Below are 24,239 nucleotides of genomic sequence, written 5' to 3' on the forward strand. Positions count from 1 at the left end.
ACCGCTGGCTGGCCCTATACGACACATCACCAGACTCTTCTCTTCTCATGGCACCGCTGGCTGGCCCTATACTACACATCACCAGACTCTTCTCTTCTCATGGCACCGCTGGCTGGCCCTATACTACACATCACCAGACTCTTCTCTTCTCATGGCACCGCTGGCTGGCCCTATACTACACATCACCAGACTCTTCTCTTCTCATGGCACCGCTGGCTGGCCCTATACTACACATCACCAGACTCTTCTCTTCTCATGGCACCGCTGGCTGGCCCTATACTACACATCACCAGACTCTTCTCTCCTCATGGCACCGCTGGCTGGCCCTATACTACACATCACCAGACTCTTCTCTCCTCATGGCACCGCTGGCTGGCCCTATACTACACATCACCAGACTCTTCTCTTCTCATGGCACCGCTGGCTGGCCCTATACTACACATCACCAGACTCTTCTCTTCTCATGGCACCGCTGGCTGGCCCTATACTACACATCACCAGACTCTTCTCTTCTCATGGCACCGCTGGCTGGCCCTATACTACACATCACCAGACTCTTCTCTTCTCATGGCACCGCTGGCTGGCCCTATACTACACATCACCAGACTCTTCTCTTCTCATGGCACCGCTGGCTGGCCCTATACTACACATCACCAGACTCTTCTCTCCTCATGGCACCGCTGGCTGGCCCTATACTACACATCACCAGACTCTTCTCTTCTCCTGGCACCGCTGGCTGGCCCTATACTACACATCACCAGACTCTTCTCTCCTCATGGCACCGCTGGCTGGCCCTATACTACACATCACCAGACTCTTCTCTTCTCATGGCACCGCTGGCTGGCCCTATACTACACATCACCAGACTCTTCTCTCCTCATGGCACCGCTGGCTGGCCCTATACTACACATCACCAGACTCTTCTCTTCTCATGGCACCGCTGGCTGGCCCTATACTACACATCACCAGACTCTTCTCTTCTCATGGCACCGCTGGCTGGCCCTATACTACACATCACCAGACTCTTCTCTTCTCATGGCACCGCTGGCTGGCTTGATTCGTTTATTTTATGAGGTGGGATTTTTTTAGTGTGAAAGAAAATATGAAATGTGAAATAGTGAAAGGGGAGGTTATAAGCTGACATATGGAATTGTTTTAAGATGGTCATGCCATGGATCACTTAGTTATTTGATTTAGAATTTTAGGACCCCTTTAGGTATCAAAAAATAATATGGCATTTCTGTGTTTTTATTTTTATAAATTTGCAAACATTTCTAAATACCTGATTTCACTTTATCGTTATGGGGTACTGTGTGTAGATTGATGAGGCTAAACATGTATTTCATCCATTTGAGAATAAGGCTGAAATGTAACAAAATGAGGAAAAAGTGAAGAGGTCTGAATACTTTCCCGAATACACTGTACTGAACAAAAATATAAACGCAACAATTTTAACAATTTTACATATAAGGAAATCAGTCAATTGAAAGCAGTTCATTAGGTCCTAATCTATGGATTTCACATGACTGGACAGGGGCACAGCCATGGGTGGCCCAGCCAATCAAAAGGCGTTTTTCCCCAGAAAAGGGCTTTATTACAGATCCTCCTCAGTTCCATCAGCAGTCCGGGTGGCTGGTCTCTGATGATCCCGCATGTGAAGAAGCAGGGTGTGGAGGTCCTGGGCTGGCGTGGTTACACGTTGTCTGTGGTTGTGAGGCTGGTTGGACGTACTCGCAAATTCTCTAAAATGATGTCGGAGGCAACTTATGGTAGAGAAATGGACATTCAATTATTTGGCAACAGCTCAGGTGGACATTCCTGCAGTCAGCATGCCAATTGCACGCTCCCTCAAAACTTGAGACATCTGTGGCATGGTGTTGTGTGACAAAACTGTAGATTTTAGACTGGCCTTTTATTGTCCTCAGCCCAAGGTACACCTTTGTAATGATTATGCTGTTTAATCAGCTTCTTGATATGCCACACCTGTCGGGTGGATGAATTATGGGTTTTGTGGACAAATAAGAGAAATACGCTTTTTGTGCATATGGCAAATTTCAGGGATCTTTTATTTCTGCTCATGAAACATAGGACCAACACTTTACATGTTGCGTTTATATTTTTGTTCAGTATATATATATATATATATATATATAAACAATTTTTTACACATATTTAACCCCATTTTTTGGGTAGGCACAAAACTACCTCCATACTTCCATTCATTTTTTAAACCGGTACCGGTTACCTCCAGACAAGTCCCTTTTCACAGTGGGGTCACATTAGTTTGTAGCCCAAATGGTTCAGACGCTACAAATAGAAGTTGGCATATCGACGGTTCCGTCTTTAGACGAGTCCCGTGGGGCTTGTGGGGATCGTAGAGCATAACGGTGACCATGTCACAGGCGTCAAAGTGAGTAGACCAAGGTGCAGCGTGGAATATGTTCATCTTGAGTTTAATGAAAGAAAAGAATGAACACTACAAATTAAACAAAAATTGACAGCAGACAGTTCCGTCAGGTGCTTACAACTAAACGGAAAATAACTACCCACAAAAAACAAAGGAAAAACAGGCTGCCTAAGTATGGCTTCCAATCAGAGACAACGATAGACACCTGCCTCTGATTGGAAACCATACCCGGCCAAAACATAGAACACAAAACATAGAATGCCCATCCACCTATCACACCCTGGCCTAGCTAAACAGAGAAAACACAGCTCTCCTACGTCAGAGCGTGACAGACCACCATCGTGTTTCTAAGAGTCTCATCTTTCCATGGAGTATTAGTTATTAGTTAATAGGCTACAGCCGTTTTTGTGAGAAGACGGATTTTCAGGATGTGTCATGGTCTGACAAATATCGCTGTAGCTCGGCCAACTTCCACTGCAGATGCAGAAGACAGCCATAGGTGGATGCGGTGGATTGAGATGCAGCCCATGCACAACACAAAATGTATCTCAAGCTTAAACTTGATGGGGTCTTTTTTATTATGTTACTTAAATTGACGCACCGGTGCGTCAATAGACTCTAGGAGGTTTTACACACTTCCAGATAACGTCTAGATGAAGTTGTTTTTAGTAGAATTTTGAGCTCCATCTAGAAGTACAGTTCTTGAAAAGATGATTATCGCTGGGCCTTGACACATTTGAGAGCTATTTAGGGATGAAATAATGATGGAGGAAGTGCTAAGAGGCAAAACTGCCAGTTGGGTGGAACACATTTTCCTCTGTTCTCCAGAAAGGAGAGAACCAAAGTCTGTGTCCTAAAAGGCACTCTAGTCCCTATATAGTGCATTACAAAGGTAGTGCACTATATTGGAAATAGGGTGCCATTTTGGACGCATACATAGTGATTCTGTCACCACTAAGGAGAGGAAAAAACCCACCATGGGGATTAATCAGTTCAGAACCTTATCATGACCTGACTAACACTAACTTTAGCACCTACTATAATTCTCTCTGTTTTCTATCCCTCTGTCACCTGTACTCCCTCTTTTCAAGTGTCTATTCAGTTTGCTTGCTCTCTCGTTCATGTCATCTCTCCTCTCTTTCTTTTCATGTAATCTCTTTCTATCTCTCTCTCTCTTTCATGTCATTTATCTTACTCTCGCTCTCTCTATCTTTCTCTCTTTCTCTCTCTCCCTCTCAGTTTATTCTATGTCTGTGTGGCTGGCTGTTGCAGGGTGAGTGATGGTGTCCATCAGTGTAGTGTGTGTGTTGTAAAACAGTCAGCCGCTGACAGATTGACTGAGACGTCCAGCCCCTCAATCACCAGGCTCACAGAGAGGGAGAGAGAAAGAGAGATAGGGAGAGAGGAAGGGAGAGAGAAAAAAAGAATGAGAGATACGCAGAGAGGAAGGGAGAGAGAAAGAGAGATAGGCAGAGAGGGAGTGAGAGAGAAAGACAGAATGAGAGATAGGCAGAGAGGAAGGGAGGGAGAAAGAGAGAATGAGACATAGGCAGAGAGGAAGGGAGGGAGGAAGAGAGAATGAGAGATAGGCAGAGAGGAAGGGAGGGAGAAGAGAGAATGAGAGATAGGCAGAGAGGAAGGGAGGGAAGAAAGAGAGAATGAGAGATAGGCAGAGAGGAAGGGAGGGAGAAAGAGAGAATGAGAGATAGGCAGAGAGGAAGGGAGGGAGAAAGAGAGAATGAGAGATAGGCAGAGAGGAAGGGAGGGAGAAAGAGAGAATGAGAGATAGGCAGAGAGGAAGGGAGGGAGGAAGAGAGAATGAGAGATAGGCAGAGAGGAAGGGAGGGAGAAAGAGAGAATGAGAGATAGGCAGAGAGGAAGGGAGGGAGGAAGAGAGAATGAGAGATAGGCAGAGAGGAAGGGAGGGAGGAAGAGAGAATGAGAGATAGGCAGAGAGGAAGGGAGGGAGGAAGAGAGAATGAGAGATAGGCAGAGAGGAAGGGAGGGAGAAAGAGAGAATGAGAGATAGGCAGAGAGGAAGGGAGGGAGGAAGAGAGAATGAGAGATAGGCAGAGAGGAAGAGAGGGAGAAAGAGAGAATGAGAGATAGGCAGAGAGGAAGGGAGGGAGGAAGAGAGAATGAGAGATAGGCAGAGAGGAAGGGAGGGAGGAAGAGAGAATGAGAGATAGGCAGAGAGGAAGGGAGGGAGGAAGAGAGAATGAGAGATAGGCAGAGAGGAAGAGAGAGAGGAAGAGAGAATGAGAGATAGGCAGAGAGGAAGGGAGGGAGGAAGAGAGAATGAGAGATAGGCAGAGAGGAAGGGAGGGAGGAAGAGAGAATGAGAGATAGGCAGAGAGGAAGGGAGGGAGGAAGAGAGAATGAGAGATAGGCAGAGAGGAAGAGAGGGAGAATGTGATGGAGAAAACAAAGAAAACAGGTGAACATGGTCAACATTTTAATGAATTTAATTGCCCAAATAAAACGGACCTTTAAGCTCCAGCCACAATAAAACGAGTACATAAAAAAAGAAAGAATGGAGAAAAAAAAGATTGATAGGGAAAGAAAGTGTTGTTCTGTGTCATTTCGACAGCTGTTGATTCAAAGAGAAAAACTTTATTGGGTCCAGATGGTCCCAGTCAGTGGCAGAATGAGAGAGCTGACTCCATTGGCTCCAGCCATGTGTTTCTCCTCCTGATCGAAATTAAAATGGTAGTTCGTTTGTCACCGCTCACTACACAGCTTAAAATGTAGCCCTGAAACGTTACTTAGCGATAATGCACCATTCTTACTCAAAAGCCTGTTTTTTTTACTTTTACAGTTGGAAGACAGAAGGAGTATTTCCTTTTAGATGAGATTTAAACTAAAGACATGCAGAGTTTGCCCAACTTGAAGCAATACTATTATTCTAGTTTCTGAGGCAATATAAGTATTGTTAACCATCATTATCCCTTCAAAACCAAAAAACATGGCACCTTGACCTTTTCACTGGTAATGATATCTCTGTAGTCATTGAGTCAGTGAGTTGGTCTATCTATGCACCCTATTAGAGGTAACATGCAGGAGTAGTGTGACTGTAGTCAGCCTGTATCATGGTGTGATGAATGTATTTATTGAAGCCTTCTGATGCCTATTGATCCTCACAGCCCCTCTTCTTAAAGACACAGTCAGAGATCAGCTCAGGACTGAAGCAGTGTGTGCTAACTAAAGCTCTGCTACCACATAACACACACACGGACACACACACAGACAGAGGCACACACACACCGCAAACTAGGTGATGAACACACTCACTCATCGGTTGAGGCGTGGAAAGGTTAACTGTCACAAGTCAGAGACGACACACACACACATACACCCACAAACGCACACACACCCAAGCACACACACACACACACACAATTTAGAAAGGCAGTAGCTTACGGGAAATGAAAGATCAGACTGGAGGGTTGAGAATATGAACAGTCACAAATTTAAATGATCACAGGAATGAGAACTTGACTCATGGTGACAAAGAGATCACACAGAACTGGCCATGATCACAGTTAAACACACACACATGCACACACACACACACCCACTCACTCACACGGAGGGCATGTTAAACAGAGACGTGTCCGTGACCTGTGCTTGTCTCACTCGGTGGTACCTTGGAGATACCACGGCAACCTCCAGCTCCTAGTAGCGCCACGGTAACTGTGACCTTGACGACCGTGGCATCGCGTAGCGCTATGCAGCCAAGCGTGTTAAGACATATTATTAATGTTTCATTACAACTGCCCTAACCCAGGCCTCCACTCCGCTCCCAAGGAGTTACACATATCCTTTATTTTCCTCTTAATCTCTCTCTCGTGCTCCCGCACTCGTTCTGCTGTTCTCTTTTTCTCTCTCTCGTAGAGAAGCAGAGTGATGGATCACTCATCCAAAACGAATGATCACATTTCTGTGAGCTCTCAATCTTACTTTCTCTTTTCCTCCTCTCTCCACCTCTCTCTTTTCTGAGCTTTTCTATTTACCCTGTCTCTCTCACTTTCTCTCTCCCCTTTCAAGTAATATTTGACTTTTGCTTAATTCTCAGAGGAGAGGCAAGGGAATAGTATAATAATTTAGGGATGTTAAATGGTAAATTGTTGCATAAAAAATTTGATTAGTGTATTGTTTTTTCACAAATTAAATGAAGAAAAAAAATGTCAGCAGGAATTTCATCAGAAAACAGCACTGATCCAGATATCAGAGAATGTATTATTATCAGTTTGCATAACAGTCACTCAGAATTCATGTGCTACTTTTTAAGAGCAAGGTTTCTTTTCCCACTCTGACCACAACATGCTTGGAGAATCCTCAGTAAAAGAGAAATCACTGGCCCAGATTTGACTAGCCTGTATGGGGAAATGAGGCACTGTGTGGAATGGGGTAATTGTTTGCATATGGGTCATTGACTGTGAGACTGGTTTAGATTTTCAAGAGGGCCAATGAGCAATAAGCCAATATAATTGACTTATTTCACAACGATACTCATTCTGTGTACTGGCCATGCTAACAACCTATGAGCAATCTCCAAATTATATATTTCAACAGTTTTATTATGACACGCACAATTTCATTTTAACAAAGTGCCTTTTGAGAAGGTTCCACGGTTCATGTGTTGTGGAGTTTTAGAGCTGGACGGCTTCTTGACATATTTTAGTTCCCAAATTGAAATTATAAATATTTCCACTCGGTTCAATTCAGGTGCCGGGTCACAACCATACTGTAGTATCAGGACATCAACAATAGTATTGTAAGAATGGAAATTAAGATGTAATTTCACAGATATTTTGTCCCATAAACTCCTCATCCTCTAGTCTACAGCCTAGTCTGCAGCCTAGTCTCCTCTAGTCTACAGCCTAGTCTGCAGCCTAGTCTACAGCCTAGTCTCCTCTAGTCTACAGCCTAGTCTGCAGCCTAGTCTCCTCTAGTCTACAGCCTAATCTGCAGCCTAGTCTCCTCTAGTCTACAGCCTAGTCTGCAGCCTAGTCTCCTCTAGTCTACAGCCTAGTCTGCAGCCTAGTCTCCTCTAGTCTACAGCCTAGTCTGCAGCCTAGTCTCCTCTAGTCTACAGCCTAATCTGCAGCCTAGTCTCCTCTAGTCTACAGCCTAGTCTGCAGCCTAGTCTCCTCTAGTCTACAGCCTAGTCTGCAGCCTAGTCTCCTCTAGTCTACAGCCTAGTCTGCAGCCTAGTCTCCTCTAGTCTACAGCCTAGTCTGCAGCCTAGTCTCCTCTAGTCTACAGCCTAGTCTGCAGCCTAGTCTCCTCTAGTCTACAGCCTGGTCCTGACGTTTGATTGAATTTAATGTTTTCTTTTTGTTAGATCTTTCACTAGGTGAAATCTTTCAGATATGAAGTGCACTTAAGGTCATCTCCTTCTTAATTTAGAGATGTTTTTTGTATTTTGGATAATCAATATTAGTATTTTCAAAAAGTAGTATGATTGGATTATTATACTACCGTCATCAAAATGTCATGAATTGTAACCACTTTTAAATGGGATTACATCCATAATTTCAAAATCTTACTACATTGAATCACAAATCATTTAAAAGCCCATTTCATAGAGAATGTTACAAACTGGACTGTATGTAAATGACTTTAAAGAGATGGTGATTGGGACTAAGTACAGGTAAATCGTTCGCGTTCAGTGTCTAAATTCAGTGTCCTTGTCTTTAACTGCCATTTCCCAAAAGTCAGACTCTTCCCAAACGCCAACAATTTTTTCTCAGCCTCAGAAGCATCTGCATTCACCAAATGTTGTGTGGTCATACTTAGGCGTATTCCCCAGACGTATACTGTAACATAGGTCATTGTTGATATGTTGTAAATGTTTTATTCTATATTTACATTTTCTTCTGAAAAATGAATTATCCACAAACAGTCCGGTCCTGCAATGTCTTAACAAAACGAAACAAAAATATTTAGTCTGACTTCATCCAGTGTCCAGAATAAAGGTATTTGCGTGAGGTGAAATATGTGCATATTTAATTAGATGTTGCCTAATTCGCATATTTTAATACAACATTTCATGTTTTTATATACAAAAATGTATATTTGTGTCTGGTTAAAATTGACCCTATTAGGGTGTGGTGCCTGGCCTTAAACCTATGAATAAGAAAACATGGTTCGGCCATTAGTTCATTTTATGCACTTTTGCAACTCATACTGTTCATCTGATGTAGAAACCACAGCGGTTGAAACAAAATGCATGAAATATGCACATAAGGTAGCATTTCTTGCATTCATTCTGATAGTAATCTTTTCTGAGTTTAGCAGAATTCCTGCAATTAAAATGTTCAAAATTGAACTTCTTTTAGACTCACTGGGCAGTAAAATGTTATTACGGTTGGAGAAGTAATCTATACTAGACGTGTACACATCAATATGAGCACATATCCATTCGTTGATTTGAGCGTATTTCTGTGTGTGTGTGTGTGTCTGTGTGTGTGTGTGTGTGTGTGTGTGTGTGTGTGTGTGTGTGTGTGTGTGTGTGTGTGTGTGTGTGTGTGTGTGTGCGTGCGTGTGTGTGTGTGTGCATGCGTGCGTGCGCACGTGCGTACTGTGTGCGTTCTTGTGAATCTGTGTGTTTATGCGTGTGTGTGTCTACATCGGTGTGTATGTTTCCGAACAGACACTGGTGAACAACTGCAGATTGTGAAACACCAAGTGGGCGTGCTACACTCTATGATCTATGGTACGGAGCTCATTGTTACTGTGTTCTAAAAATACAGGATCTGATTGGGTAATGTGTGTCTCTGCTCTCTGTGGTCTCACTAACAGTACATTTAGTCTGGCCGACAGAACCACACTTCTCCAGAGTGTTCTACTTTCAAAATATCCCTGAATTAGGGAAGATAAGTCCCGTGTAGTTCCCCCTCCCTCACCAAACATATTAGCTGAACATTTCCACACACCGAATACCGGCTGCTCTGCAAAGGCCGTGAAGAGTTTTTTGTGGGTTTGTCATTGTAGTAACGTAAGATACTGTAATCAAATGCATGCAAGATTATTGCTTGAAACATTAACGTTAAGGTCATTTGTCACGTCCTGGCCAGTATAAGGTTAATTGTTTTGTAGTTTGGTCAGGACGTGGCAGAGGGTATTTGTTTTATGTGGTTCAGGGTGGTGTGTTTTGTTAAAAGGGTGTTTGTTTTAGTAATTCCGGGTGTTGGTTTATGTTTAGGTATTTCTATGTGGAGTCTAGTGAGTGTATGTCTATGTTTGGTTAATTGGGGTTGGGACTCTCAGTTGAAGGCAGGTGTTGTCTATCTGCCTTTGATTGAGAGTCCCATATAGTAGGGTGTGTTTGTGTTTGGTATTTGTTGGGTGATTGTTCTGTGTTGAGCTTTATGCTTTGCCAGACTGTTTTTGTTGATCGTTCGTTTCTTTGTTATTTTTGTATGTTCATTTTTGAGAGTAATTAAAAATCAAGATGAGCATACACGTACCTGCTGCGTTTTGGTCCTCCTTCACCGACGCCAACCGTGACAGAATCACCCACCACTCAAGGACCAAGCAGCAGAGGAAGGAGCAGACGGTTTTCGAGTTGGACTGGCGGGAGAAGTGGACTTGGGAGGAAGTTCTGGACGGGGCCGGACCTTGGCACCAGGCTGGGGAGTATCGCCGCCCGCAGTGGGAAATTGAGGCAGCCAAGGCAGAGAGGCGATGGTACGAGGCCAGAGACGCGCTGAGGGAGAAGCACGAGAGGCACCCCCAAGACATTTTTTTGGGGGGGCACATGGGTAGTTTGGCTAGGCGAAGGAAGAGCCGGAAGCCAGCTACCCGTGGTTATATGGAGGAGCGTATTGGGTGGAGAGCGCTATGTTTCGCTGAGAAGCGCACTATCTCACCCATACGCACGCACAGTCCGGTGCGAGTTATTCCAGCCCCTCGCAGGTGCCGTGCTAGAGCGGGCATCCAGCCTGGTAGGAGGATGCCTGCGCAGCGCATCTGGTTGCCGCTACGCCTCCGAGGACCAGGCTACCCAACTCCCGCTCTACGCACGGCTACCATCAGGCCCCTGCACAGCCCAGTCTGCCCTGTGTGAGCACCCCGCTCGTACAGGGCTACTAGTTCCATCCAGCCAAGGCGGGTTGTGCAGGAGGTAAGATCTAGACCGGCTGTGCGCCTCCATAGCCCGGGGTTTCCAGCTCCTGTCTCTCGTGCGGACCCGGAAGTGCGTCAACCCAGTCCGACTCGTCCTGTTCCCGCTCCCCGCACTAGCATTCAAGTGCGTAAACCCAGCACCGCCAGTCAACAGTCGTCAGAGCTGCCCGCCAGTCAACAGTCGTCGGAGCTGCCTGCCAGTCAACAGTCATCGGAGCTGCCTGCCAGTCAACAGTCGTCGGAGCTGCCCGCCAGTCAACAGTCGTCGGAGCTGCCCGCCAGTCAACAGTCGTCGGAGCTGCCCGCCAGTCAACAGTCGTCGGAGCTGCCCGCCAGTCAACAGTCGTCGGAGCTGCCCGCCAGTCAACAGTCGTCGGAGCTGCCCGCCAGTCAACAGTCGTCGGAGCTGCCCGCCAGTCAACAGTCGTCGGAGCTGCCCGCCAGTCAACAGTCGTCAGAGCTGCCCGCCAGTCAACAGTCGCCGGAGTGGCCAGACTGCGCTGAACTGCCGGAGTGGCCAGACTGCGCTGAACTGCCGGAGTGGCCAGACTGCGCTGAACTGCCGGAGTGGCCAGACTGCGCTGAACTGCCGGAGTGGTCAGACTGCGCTGAACTGCCGGAGTGGCCAGACTGCGCTGAACTGCCGGAGTGGCCAGACTGCCCTGAACTGCCGGAGTGGCCAGACTACCCTGAACTGTCGGAGTGGCCAGACTGCCCTGAACTGCCGGAGTGGCCAGACTGCCCTGAACTGCCGGAGTGGCCAGACTGCCCTGAACTGCCGGAGTGGCCAGACTGCCCTGAACTGCCGGAGTGGCCAGACTGCCCTGAACTGCCGGAGTGGCCAGACTGCCCTGAACTGCCAGACTGCCCAGACTGTCCCGAGCTGCCAGACTGCCCAGACTGTCCCGAGCTGCCAGACTGCCCAGACTGTCCCAAGCTGCCAGACTGCCCAGACTGTCCCGAGCTGCCAGACTGCCCAGACTGTCCCGAGCTGCCAGACTACCCAGACAGCCTGGAACGGCCTGAGCCGGAGCCACCTCCAGAAATAGGTGGGTTGGGGAGGGGGGGTGTAGCACAGTGCCGTCGTTGACGGCAGCCACCCTCCCTTCCCTCCCTTTAGAAAAGGGGAATTTTTCTTTTGGTGTTGCTTGGGGTTATTTTTTGTTAAGGTGCTTCCGGGGTAGCACCTTTAAGGGGGGGGGGTACTGTCACGTCCTGGCCAGTATAAGGTTAATTGTTTTGTAGTTTGGTCAGGACGTGGCAGATGGTATTTGTTTTATGTGGTTCAGGGTGGTGTGTTTTGTTAAAAGGGTGTTTGTTTTAGTAATTCCGGGTGTTGGTTTATGTTTAGGTATTTCTATGTGGAGTCTAGTGAGTGTATGTCTATGTTTGGTTAATTGGGGTTGGGACTCTCAGTTGAAGGCAGGTGTTGTCTATCTGCCTTTGATTGAGAGTCCCATATAGTAGGGTGTGTTTGTGTTTGGTATTTGTTGGGTGATTGTTCTGTGTTGAGCTTTATGCTTTGCCAGACTGTTTTTGTTGATCGTTCGTTTCTTTGTTATTTTTGTATGTTCATTTTTGAGAGTAATTAAAAATCAAGATGAGCATACACGTACCTGCTGCGTTTTGGTCCTCCTTCACCGACGCCAACCGTGACATCATTATTGCAGTGCAGATAGATTTTATAAACTGTCAGACCTGCATAATGTGTTACAGGAGCTAATTGCATGTAGATGTAAATGCATGTGTGTGTGGTTGTGCTTTCTTCTCCATGTGTGTTTGATTAGGTCTGAGTCTTGTGTTGAGAGATGAGCGGACTGGCGATGAGATGGATGACTAACAGCCACACACAGGCCCACCTCGCTCTCCTCTACCTCACATTGTACAAACACATGAGTCACACAGGACAGCGACTCAGGGCCTGGTTCACTGCTCGCTGAGCCCAGATCAGTGGAGGGACAGTCCTCTACAGTCTACCACAGCAGGGGCAGAGGGAACCCTGATTGGGACGTGGATGTGCTTTTTATGTCTCCAGAAAGGGTTTCAGCACTAGCTTTTGTTCTTTCTCCTAATAATCTCAATTTGACTTAATTGTACCTATCCCTTCTGAGCTTGATATTTTAAAATGGAAAGTTGAGAAGTATCATAACCTTTCAGATGAACAGAGCTGTGTGTCAAACCCCTGCCATTTTGGCTTTGGCTGTGTGCAGTTTCCTTGGTTGTAATGAGCTGTGATATTTAGCTGAGGCAACTCTTATCTCTGGCTGGTTGTAGGTGTTCCTACATAGGCCTCTGGGTCACTCCCTCCCCAACACCTACACCAAGCACTGTGAACACAGCCACTGAACAGAGGCAAGGGAGCGTTACGGCAAAATAAGACTCAGATAAGCAGAAGGTCATCTGGAATTTTCCACAAGTCGAATCCTCTGTTCCGTTAACCTTGTAGGGTGGAAAAGAGCACAGTGTTCTCATCGCAGCCGTATGCCGGCCGCACCCGTCTATTTCTCTTTTGTTTTCTCATCTTCAATTGTGTTTTTCTGCCTCCGGACATCACATCCCACCAGCACGTTTCATTCATCTTTGGATCAGGGACAGGAACAATGCCAAAACAGGAGAAATCATTTTATTGTACACTTCTGCAATTTAATTCATTAACAGTTTTTGTGTAGAATGCATTACGTTTCTGTATTCAAGTAAAAACAAATATGAAGAAAAAAGGCAATTCAACTTAAAGACGTATGTAGTTGGGCTAAAACACCAGAATTGTGTGTGTGTGTTTGTGTGTGTGTGTGTGTGTGTGTGCGTGTGCGTGCGTGCATGCGTGCGTGTGTTTGTAGAGACAGAAAGAAAGAGAGAGAAAGAAGACAGAGAAACAGATGCTCTGTACTTGGTGGCTATCTGCAGTTAAACCACAGGCATTTGCATCGCAGGAAGTGTGACATCCGTGTGCATATGAGAGGGACAGTCCCAAGACAAAGACAGTCAACAACCCACTTCGATTTTTTAAACACACAAACACATACACACGTACGTAACAATGGTGTTTGCATGATATAACACCACCTCCATGTGGTATCTGGTGCGTTTATAGTGATACAAGGTGGTGAGAAGTAAAAATGGCTTACTGTGCCTAGGGATGTTACAGTGACCGTATTACCGCCACACCGGCGGTAACAAGTCATGAATTGCAGTCAAATTCCACATTACCGTTTAGTCACAGTAATTAGGCTTCTCCAAGCTCTGATGCTGCTGCTGGTCATTAGTAGCCTACCAAACTTACTAACTGCCTCGTACTCAGCACTCTATTGTCCCTCTAATCACTCTGACATCAATGCAAATGGATTCAAAAATCTAATCAAACACTTCATGAGAGCCCATGAGTTCATGTTGCGCAACATTTCGATAGGCTATGCATTTGCGGGAGAAAACAGAGTGATGCCCTCTACTAAAAATAGGAGGATCAGCTTTCTATAGGCTAGACCTACTATATTTATTTCTCAACTTTCCTAATATTAAGCACATTGCTTTTTTTCTGCCAGTGGTTTTATTAATTTGAGATCTATTGCATCCCACAACTGTCCCAGACTATGTTTGGAATATTTATTTCTCGCACAGAATAGGTCGACTTTTGTACTATGGGGGATAGTAGATTGACATAGGCTAGTGCTTTTGCTGTTTGTTAGGACTACTCATCTTGTTGGCTGACGAAAAATAAATGTGGACCGTTCTTCCAATATCTTCAATATGCACCTTGGAATTGGATAAGAACGCTCGCAGTTGCGTCCCTGATGTGTCTATCTTCACTTATAGCCTGTGAGAAAGACCCGTTCACGTGACGGAGAGCCATGTGAGACGCTTCGTATTGCGCAGCACACTCAGGGAGAAGGGCACAAGGCAGCACTCCCGGCTGCAAAAGGCATAGATTTTTTTAGGGTTCAATACGGCCACAAAGGGGATGCCGCCATGAAATTCGAGGATTATCAAGTGCTTGTCAAATTGTGAATGAGAGACTATTAGAGTGTTTTCAGCCTGCGCATAAAAAACAAAGTAGAGCTCATGCCTTTCAAGCAACTTTTTTCAAATCATCATTAGAGACTCATAATGCAGCCTTACAATGTATTGAACATCAAAACAAATAGCCCAATGTTTGTAGAACAACTAAAGTTACATTATAAATTAAGCATATAGGAGTACCTATTTATTTGTTAACCGCTCAACACAGAATAGCCGCGTGTGCACTCCCTCAAATCATTTGGAGAAAATATTTATATTTCATTCAGCTTTGTTCAATTGTATTCTTCATTCTATAAAATAATGCTATGGAATTCTAATCAAATCTTGTCTGATAAATGAAATAGTGTAGCCCACAGCCATTTGGCATAGCCAGATCAGGACCTAACATAAGGACAGCTCAGAGTAGGCTATTCTGTTCTTCTGAAATAGACTACATTTTCTTTATATCATGCTTCTTTAGACCTGTCTAAAATAAATTATGGATTCATTGTGAAGATGTAGGCTGTATTACCGTGAAAGTTATTTGCATGACAATCACCTGCTGACGAAATTGTGTGACCGCCACAGCCCTAACTGTGCCTCAATATTTCTGGTAAATGTGGCACACTGGACATGATGCAGACAAATTAATAACACATCCGGTCGAAAGAACATTTAAGTGGTTTCAATTGATTTAGTTTAAATCCTCAGACTGTGACAAAAAAGTCCAGTTAATACATCCAGTGTTTTATGTTAGATATGATATCAAACCCATTTTCACTCCCTCCAATAATTATGTATTATTTCTCCAATCTGCTTATTACAGGATATCCCGGCCACTTGCCATCTTTCACAGATCAAGACTTTATGGACCTTTTTAGATGAAAAATTATCAATACAGGAAGAAACGTCAGCAGAAATGCGGTGACACATTGGCAACGCCGAGCCACTATCCATGCCAGCATCAATAATTTAGCCGCCAGCTCATAACTTATTTTTTTTAATGCATAATTGAATCTGACCAATGTTTTCTTCAGCCGTTAAAATGTAGAGCAATTTTTAAACAATAAAAGGAGTGCTCCATTAAGTCTTTTATTGGCTTCTCTTTCTCTTTTGCATAGCATATGTACAGTAGATATATAGCTCTAGACACTGTAGCAGCCATTCCTACTATAATCTGTGCATCTTAGCCTACAGAGGTAAAAGGGGTTGTATTTATTTACAACTGTTTGCTTTCTCCAGTACCTTAACTTGCTATCCATGTAGAAAGTGTGGTGAGATAGATAGTCTGCACTCACCTTTTTATAACTGTGGTTGAAAAGGGGAAGAGGGTCTCGTTGAGGTGAAGTGTGTGAGTGTGTATGTGTGTGTGTTTGTGCGTGAGTGGGTAGGTGTTTGTATGTGTGTGCACACCAGTATGTGTGAGAGCGCCTCTGTTTGTTCCTGTGTGTGTCTGCCTCTGTGCACCTGTGTGTGTCTGAAATAGGAGGTGGAGGTGTCACAGTGTTATTTTAGGCCCATTAGTCTTGGGTTTGCGTGACTAGGGCTGGAAGTGGGGCCGTGGAGGGCTGACTTAGCTGAGCTAGGTTTTGGGTGCAGTAGGGGAGGATTGTCTGACCTCACCCTGGGTTCTCTCTACTGTAGTCTGCCCTGCTGTGCTCCAGACAGACAGACAGACAGACAGACAGACCGTGTGACAGTGAGCAGCCAGCGCTGCTGAGATGGTTTTATGCACAGTGAAGTGTAACGTGAGCAGAGTTATTCTCAGCTACTCCGTTTACAGAAGAACAACAAGCGCTGAAGGACGAGTGAGAGAGAGAGAGCTCACCTTCAAGTGCTCCCTCCCCTCGTCCAGACGCAAGCACAAACACACAGACTAAAGCATACACACCAATACAGTATAGCTATGCACACACCTGCACATACGATTGCACACATACACACACATACACACACGCACACACACACACAAATGTATTATTACATTTGTTTCAACAATTGATTGAGAGAAAGGTGATGTATGCATTTTACATTCTCATTATAAATGAAATGAGGTCATAGTGGGTGCATTTTATGCTGCAATGTTTTATATGAAGCTGCTAGTATAACAGACAGAGAGAGAGAGAGAGAGAGAGAGAGAGAGAGAGAGAGAGAGAGAGTTGAACGGCAAAAGGAATCGTTGCTCTCTTGGCCCCGGCAGGCAGTGGCGACCCTGCAACAATTCTCATTTGTTTTGCAACAGAGCTTAATAAATATTGATTTACTATTTTAATTACATGCTAATCTCAAAACACATAGGTGCCAGCTTTATGGGTCTCTCAAGACATATGGCAAATTTCCTCTTTGCAAATATTTATTAGTGACGTGGTCCAGAGAGGGCTATAAAAGTGAATAGTGATCATTAAACAGACAGTAACTGTATACAAGTGTCAATATCAGCCATGCCAGTGGACAGGCCAACCAATCAATTGTAATATAATTGCGCTGCCCCTTTAAGGACTATGTAAATCAAGTAAGGAGATAAAACTGCTCCAAAGTTGTTACTATGGAATAGTTATGATGATTAATAGTGAATATGCTGCATAGGTAGGTTGAAGACATTACATTAGAAATATGTTTTAAAATTATGTACTGAGGAAGTCAGTTCAGCTGTGTAAAAGAATTATGAGTTTTTGTCTCAGTCTAATTCCAATAAAATGCTACATTAAATAAGAAAACAATTACTAAAATACAAATATAACAAATTTGAAGTATGAAATAAATTTGAACGCAGGGAAACAAATATATTTGTTAGCAATTGTTTCTCTCCTCTCTCTCTCCTTTCTCTCTCTCTGCCTTTCTCATTTTCTCCCTCCTTTCCTAATCCTTCCATCAGTGAGATATATTGAACCTGAGACTGCATTAAGGTGATTAGAAAGCCGAGATATTAAGGGGAAAGCTTGTCTTTTTCAAAGGGGAAAAGCCATGAGTGAGTATGAGTAAACAACTTACTATTCATCTCCTCAGTGTTTCATTTGAACTAAACAAAATGGACATTAATTAGTATAGTATATAGTATTTTTGTTGTTGGTATTACGCATATGTGAGTATATTTGCGTGTGTGTGTGACGTGTGTGTGTATATGTGTGTTTGGGAATAATCTTTGCGCTGTGCAAGGTTTGCATGGTTTGTTCCTCAGATCAAGGTTACTAGTGTAATTGAGCCTTAACTGGACCCAAAGCTGAAAGAGCAGAGAGAGCTGCATTGATTAGCTATGAAACGGTTCCAATATGGCCGCTCAATCAGGCTTCGCGAGCAGCTCCCTCAGGACTTTGATTTCTCTGTCAAACAACAATCCTGGACCCTGGCCTTCAAAGAGAAACGCCATCTTTGTTGTTGTTTTCCCCAATGTTTGAGCGATGTCACCCGGGTCGATGTTATCCTTGTCCATAAAGACTCTCCCACACCGGAATAGCCACAGAAACAGCTCCAGCTGGCCCTCTCCACGGCAACGGCCAATACTGGTCAATCCCCCATGGTGACGGATTTGCATTGTGCTCCTAAAGAGGCCTGTGCAACACATTGACAACATTTAATTCTGTAACGCAGCTCACATTCTACCCAGTGGCTTCAGCAGCACATCATTACATTCTGCAGCTTTCCCTCTCTCCTTATCTGAGTGTTGACCAGGACCACTCTGTCAACAGTGTCTATGACAGGACCTGGTGCAGCTTAGCGTAGTGTCAGAGGAGTGGTGCTAGTGAGAGGCTAACCGTCTAACCGTTTCTGCTAATTGCCTCATTAATGATTCGCCGGTGTGAGCCTGCTCTAGCACTTCGTTGTGGGGAGCAAATTGTTCTGATTGGTTTGCCTCTGTCAATTATTGATGAGGCAAGCGAACTCAAGTGCTAACACCTGGCTTTGGTGCTGCGGAGTGGCCCACTGTTCCCATCACTGGGTAGCTGTATTGTTCACACTGCTAGAGAATTGTGTTGCTCCCAAACGCAGCTTACCTCTTAGCCAGGGGTGTATTTAGGACTGTGTTGGTTCTCTCAGAGTGCATGAGTGTAGCCCTGGGGCAGTGACTGTGATCTCTAGTTCTATGGATACAGCACAGTGAGGTTACTGGATGGAGACTTTACTGGGTGATTCTGAACAAAACTAGAACAGAAAATGACTTTATTTAGGAGGCCTGGGTCAGCCCAAAATGCCACAAGTGTTCCAACTTCAATTCATTATTTATCAATTATGCTTTAAGATACAAATGTAATATATGTCAACAATACTTCCTCCAAAGGACCTTTCTATGGGTCCTGTTTATTCTAGTTTTGTGAGGAATCACCCTTCTGTACTGGGACAAAGCAGTAGTTGTTTTTTCTGAATCCGGTATGTATCCTCACAGGGAAGGCCACGTGTGTGTGCTGCCCTGAACCACCTGCGTATGTTGGGCCTCAGCCGGAGAAAGAGAGGCTTTGTTTGTGAACAAGTGACTCACCCGGGACATACTGATATGGTAGTACACACTGATGCCTTACTCTCTCCTGTTTTCATGTAGGAAATCATGCCTGACCATTTTGGAAAATGTAAAGAGATGATGATGAAGGTAGAGGAGAAGGCAGGCAGTGATAATTATTACCACCTGAGATTAAAGCTAAATTATAAACTGGGTAGTTTGAGCCCTGAATGCTGATTGGCTGACAGCTGTGGTCTATCAGACCGTATAACACAGGTATGACAAAACATTTATTTTTACTGCTCTAATTCCGTTGGTAAACAGTTTCTAAAAGCATTAAGGCACCTCGTGGGTTTGTGATATACTGTATGGCCAATATACCACAGCTAAGGGCTGTGTCCAGGCACTCCGCATTGCGTCGAGTGTAAGAACAGGCCATATACCACACCCCCTCGGGCCTTATTGCTTAAATATCACACATGGTATACAGTAACCACATCATTATAGGTTATCATAACGAGAACAGGGATTTTAGGATCCTAGGATTTTAGCTAAGAGTTGTTTCGAATAGCTGTGTGTGTGTGTGTGTGTGTGTGTGTGTGTGTGTGTGTGTGTGTGTGTGTGTGTGTGTGTGTATGACTTCTAATATTTTTCCACAGTGTACTGTTCTCCTGTCCTTACATTAGGGTCAATAAATGGAGCTCCAGTGCCAGGTAGCTGTGTTCTCTGTCTAATGGCCCACCCACACACAGCCCGTATTAATCATCCCAAACCTCTACTCTACCTGGGGGGTAGGAAACCTTTCAAGCGTTTTTTCAGCAAAATATCAACCCAAAACACTCTCTCACAGTGGCGTGACTGCCTGGCTTTAGAGAGTAAACACAGGTTAGATAAAGGAACTGATGTGTCAGTTATTGATGTGTAGTGCTCCTTCACTGTGGGCCTGTGTGTAATCCTTTGTTGTTGGTCATGTTGTTATACACTGAGAGTAGAAAACATTAAGAACACCTGCTCTTTCCATGACACAGACTGACCAGGTGAATCCAGGTAAAAGCTATGATCCCTTATTAATGTCACTTGTAAAATCCACTTCAATAAGTGTAGATGAATGGAAGGAGACATGTTAAAGAATGATTTTTAAGCCTTGAGACGATTGAGACATGGATTGTGTGCCATTCAGGGGTTAAATGGGCATGACAAATGATTTAAGTGCATTTAAAGGTGGTATGGTAGTGGGTCCCAGGCGCATCGGTTTCTGTCAAGAACTACAACGCTGCTAGAATTTTCACGCTCAACAGTTTCCCGAGTGTATCAAGAATGGTACACAACTGTGGGAATCATTGGAGTCAACATGGGCCAGTATCCCTGTGGAAAGCTTTCGACACCTTGTAGAGTCTATGCCCCGACAAATTGATAGGTGTTCTTAATGTTTGGTATACTCAAGTGTTTTTTTTGTGTGGCTCAATAATGGCTCAAGGACATCAGAACTGACCAAATAGATACTGTAGGATGCATTCTAGAGATGAATATCTCATAAAACTATAAACTTCATGAATATTATTCTAAAGACTCAAACCCAGAGAGTGATCTTTGACTGAGGGGTTGTGTTTAATCCAGAGGTTAGACTCATCCGTGCTGTTAGTGAGCGGCCTCTGTAGCCATCTCTGTCTCTCTGGCCTTAATTGAAGCTGATGAAGGAGTCACCCCCCATGTAGCCGCCGCTGTCGCTCAGAATCTCAGCGTCGATGCAGTCAGACCGTACACACTCACAGGGTGGTCACCGGCCCTTTGTTTTTACACAGGCACCAGGAAGGGCACCACCATCCCAAATAACAGTGAGTCAGCCTGTGTCATGGCTGTGACACGGTGGGCCCAGTGTCTGTGGAGGTTATGGAGGGGTCCCTTCGATGCGGGCCTCTCGCTCTTTCACTAACAGTCATGGTGTGTGTCTGTTTGTGTGTGTGTGTGTGTGGGGGGGGGGGGGGGGCACAAAAGGGACACACAGATGGGTGGTCTGACTCATACACATTTAATGACCTCTACTGTCTCTCTCTCTCTCTCTCTCTCTCTCTCTCTCGCTCTCTCTCTCTCTCTTTCCTTCTCCCTCTCTCTCTCGCTCTCTCTCTCTCTCTTTCCTTCTCCATCTCTCTATTGTTCTCTCTCTATTGTTCTCTCTCCATGTCTGCAGATAACCTGGCGACTGAACGCTGATGACTTAAGAGTGACTGACCAATGGCATGAGGAACCCCACAAAGCACAACAACATTTAAAGATGACTTCACTGGAGAAGAAGAAAAGACCCCCTAAAAACCTTGTAGAGAAATGCTTCAGAGCCTCTTCCTACTCCCACTTCCCTCTCCACTATTTTACCTCCAGCTTTTTTGTAAGAAAACAAAAACAAAAACAAACAAAACACTGACTCAAATGATGAATCAAGATGATTGACAACATCAGAAGAATATTACGGGAGAAACTATTTCCTTTGTATGGGGGGGGAACCAAACTTTGATGCATGTTACTGTAAGTAGTTCATCTAAATCCTTTTTCCCCCAAGTGGGATCCTCCACTAAGAAGACTCGTCCAAATCCAGTGGTCCTGATTTAGGATAAAATACACAAGCAACCCACCTCCTCCCTCTGAAATCCCTTACTCTATCTTCCCTATCAGAGGTCATTGTAACTACCATTGACAATATGTTCCTCGTTTTAGAGAACTTACTTCCTGTATCATGTTGGAGTTAGTTGGACTGTAAGACTACTATAGTGTATACTATTTGCATAATGAACCAGTCTTCCTTTCCAATGGACATGAGTGATGTACTATAGCATGGATCTGACTTTACTGTATTCCTCAGTATGCTTGTAGATCACAAAACTCATAATTGTGGATAGTACAACGATTACACCGTTTTAATCCTAGATTCCTATCTTTACCAGGCAGTATTAACTTACTGTATACCAAGTAGGGCATTTTGTTGACCTGTATATTTGACTAAATGCATAGAAATGCAAGTAATAGCTCATTGTATTATTTGAATACCTGCAGACATATTAGGGAAACATTTCTGTCTATAAAGACAATGGGCCTGTGACTGAGTCATATAGTGTTGACTATATTATGAAGGTATAACCCAGAATAAAGTCTTAGAGAGTAAACATACTATAGTATCCTCAGCAGGGGCCCCGCTGCATCTATGTCATGTGTCTACCTGAGATCCGTGGGCGGCCAATCTTGTATTTTGTTTCTTTCTTTGTTGTTTCCTCATCCCTTTTGAATAGCTTGTACCAATGGCCCCTCTGGGCTCTGTACTGTGGTCTCTCTCATGGATCTCTCATAGGGCAACACATGTCCTCAGCTAAGGCAGGTGTCTCTATCTCTCTCTCCCACATCACCTGGCATGGTTTAACCAGGTGCTTCTCTGTATGACCAACAAGGAGAACGGAACATCACAGTATGATTTCAAGGTTGCAGAAACCATATTGACTTTTGACCTATCTCAAACTGTCTACTGAAGACATAACAACAACCAGACAAACTACATCTGGTGGTGCAAGAGAGGATACTGTGCATGGAACGCAACGCACGCAAGATAACCTGAAAGCATCTTCATCCTCTTGCATCCTCTACCTATCGATGTGCTTCCAGGACATACCTGATACCTAAACAGCCCCTCGCCTGCTCCCACAATCCTCTCTGCTCCTCCTCTCGCCCATCCCAGAGACTCGTGAGGCGAGCGCCAGTTGATCTGTTTATAAACGTTACGGATGGACGCTCATCGTGACGGTTAAAAACAAACAAACACATACACATACACACGCACATACACCCACCCACACATACATAAACACTCTCAAAGGGAGACAAGTGGAATACAGTGGTGTATGTATGTATATTCTGTATGTATAGAACCCTCAGCTGTAAGTAGTACATGTTGACATGTTGATGAAAATATGCATTGTGATCATAATACCTACTGTAGACAGGCTGGTGGCCGTTGATTCAGACAGAGGAAGAGACACTCTCTCTAATCCAATGGAAGCACTCTATCTTATGTTTTCAGGGTACATACTCTAAGTTTCCTTAATGACAGAAAATATAATGTGATGGAAATACTGTTCCTTTTAAAAAGGACCTCCTAAGCAAAACCACCGAGCTGAATGGGTTTTAAGCACTTTGATGGGATGCATAACCCCCCCTTTGATGTCAGAAAGAACCTGGCCAGAGTGAGAGAGCAGGGGGTGTGGAGGGTGTAGGGGGCAAGGGGAGGGAGGGAGGGCAAACTGGGGCGCTCCAATTAAGTGGCAGTGCACAAAGTGGCGTGGGGCGCCCTGCCAGGAACTGTCTATTCATCCCATGTCAAAGGGATTTACACATCTCAATGAGTCAAGAGCACTGCCAGGGCCTAGCAGCATGGGGAACAAGGGAGGAGAGGAATACAGGAAAAGAGGAGTGCAGAGGAAATGAGAGATAAAGGCAGAGATGTAGATCGACAGAGAGGAGAGAGAATGGCAGAAATGTAGATTGACAGAGAGGAGAGAGAACAGCAGAGATGTAGAGTGATAGAGAGGAGAGAGAAAATGAGACAACAAGGAAACAATGTGACAATGTTGAAGTTAAATGGTTCCCACATTTAGGAATGAAGGGCAGCATTTCAGACAAAACCCAACATTCTCTCAGCTAGATCTGACCAGACAAAATCTGCTCTTCTCTCAGGTCATCTCCACAACTCCTCTCCTACCCTTCAGCCACAGAGTTCACTGACCCCTCCACCCCAGCTAGTGCCACTTCCCCACAGCCCTTTGACCTCACGTCCTATCTGGGGTTGACTCTGTGTTAATGAACAATAGCTCTAAGCTTAACCAGATGTTCAGGCTAGCCGTTAAATACCTGTTGCCCTTACACCCCAGCGATTCCTTTATCCTTCCCCAGTGCAGCTGCACTCTCCCTGGGCTGGGCTCCACGTGCTTCAGCCCCTCTATGGAGGGGGCCTCCACACAACCTGACTCTGCTCTGATCTGCTCTGCTGTCATCATCTAACAATAGCAGTGCTCACTGACTGATGAATCATGGCTTTAACATAGGGACTGATGAGGATTGATGAGGATTCATGGGCTTCGGTGATGACAGGTCTGATGCCAGGGGTGTTGATGGTATGGCAGAGACATCATAATGAAGCAACTATTTGGGTTTACATTGGCTTATATTGTATGTTTCATAAAATTATACACAGACCAATCAATGCAAGTGAATCATGAACAGTGGCTCTCCAGTGTA

At 44.7% G+C, this 24,239-nt stretch overlaps 1 protein-coding gene across 1 annotated transcript in view; it reads left to right on the plus strand.

Annotated features, from left to right (window-relative positions):
* Positions 1–22,939, plus strand: part of mafa (MAF bZIP transcription factor a) — a 122,894-nt gene extending 99,955 nt beyond the window's left edge. Inside the window, exon 3 of the mRNA XM_029721279.1 lies at positions 21,154–22,939. The gene's annotated coding sequence lies outside the window, so the exon portion shown is untranslated. The remainder of the gene's footprint in view (positions 1–21,153) is intronic.
* The last annotated feature ends 1,300 nt before the right edge of the window (positions 22,940–24,239 follow it).

Source organism: Salmo trutta, chromosome 29 (genome assembly GCF_901001165.1).
Source record: "Salmo trutta chromosome 29, fSalTru1.1, whole genome shotgun sequence".
NCBI classification, from domain to species: domain Eukaryota; kingdom Metazoa; phylum Chordata; class Actinopteri; order Salmoniformes; family Salmonidae; genus Salmo; species Salmo trutta.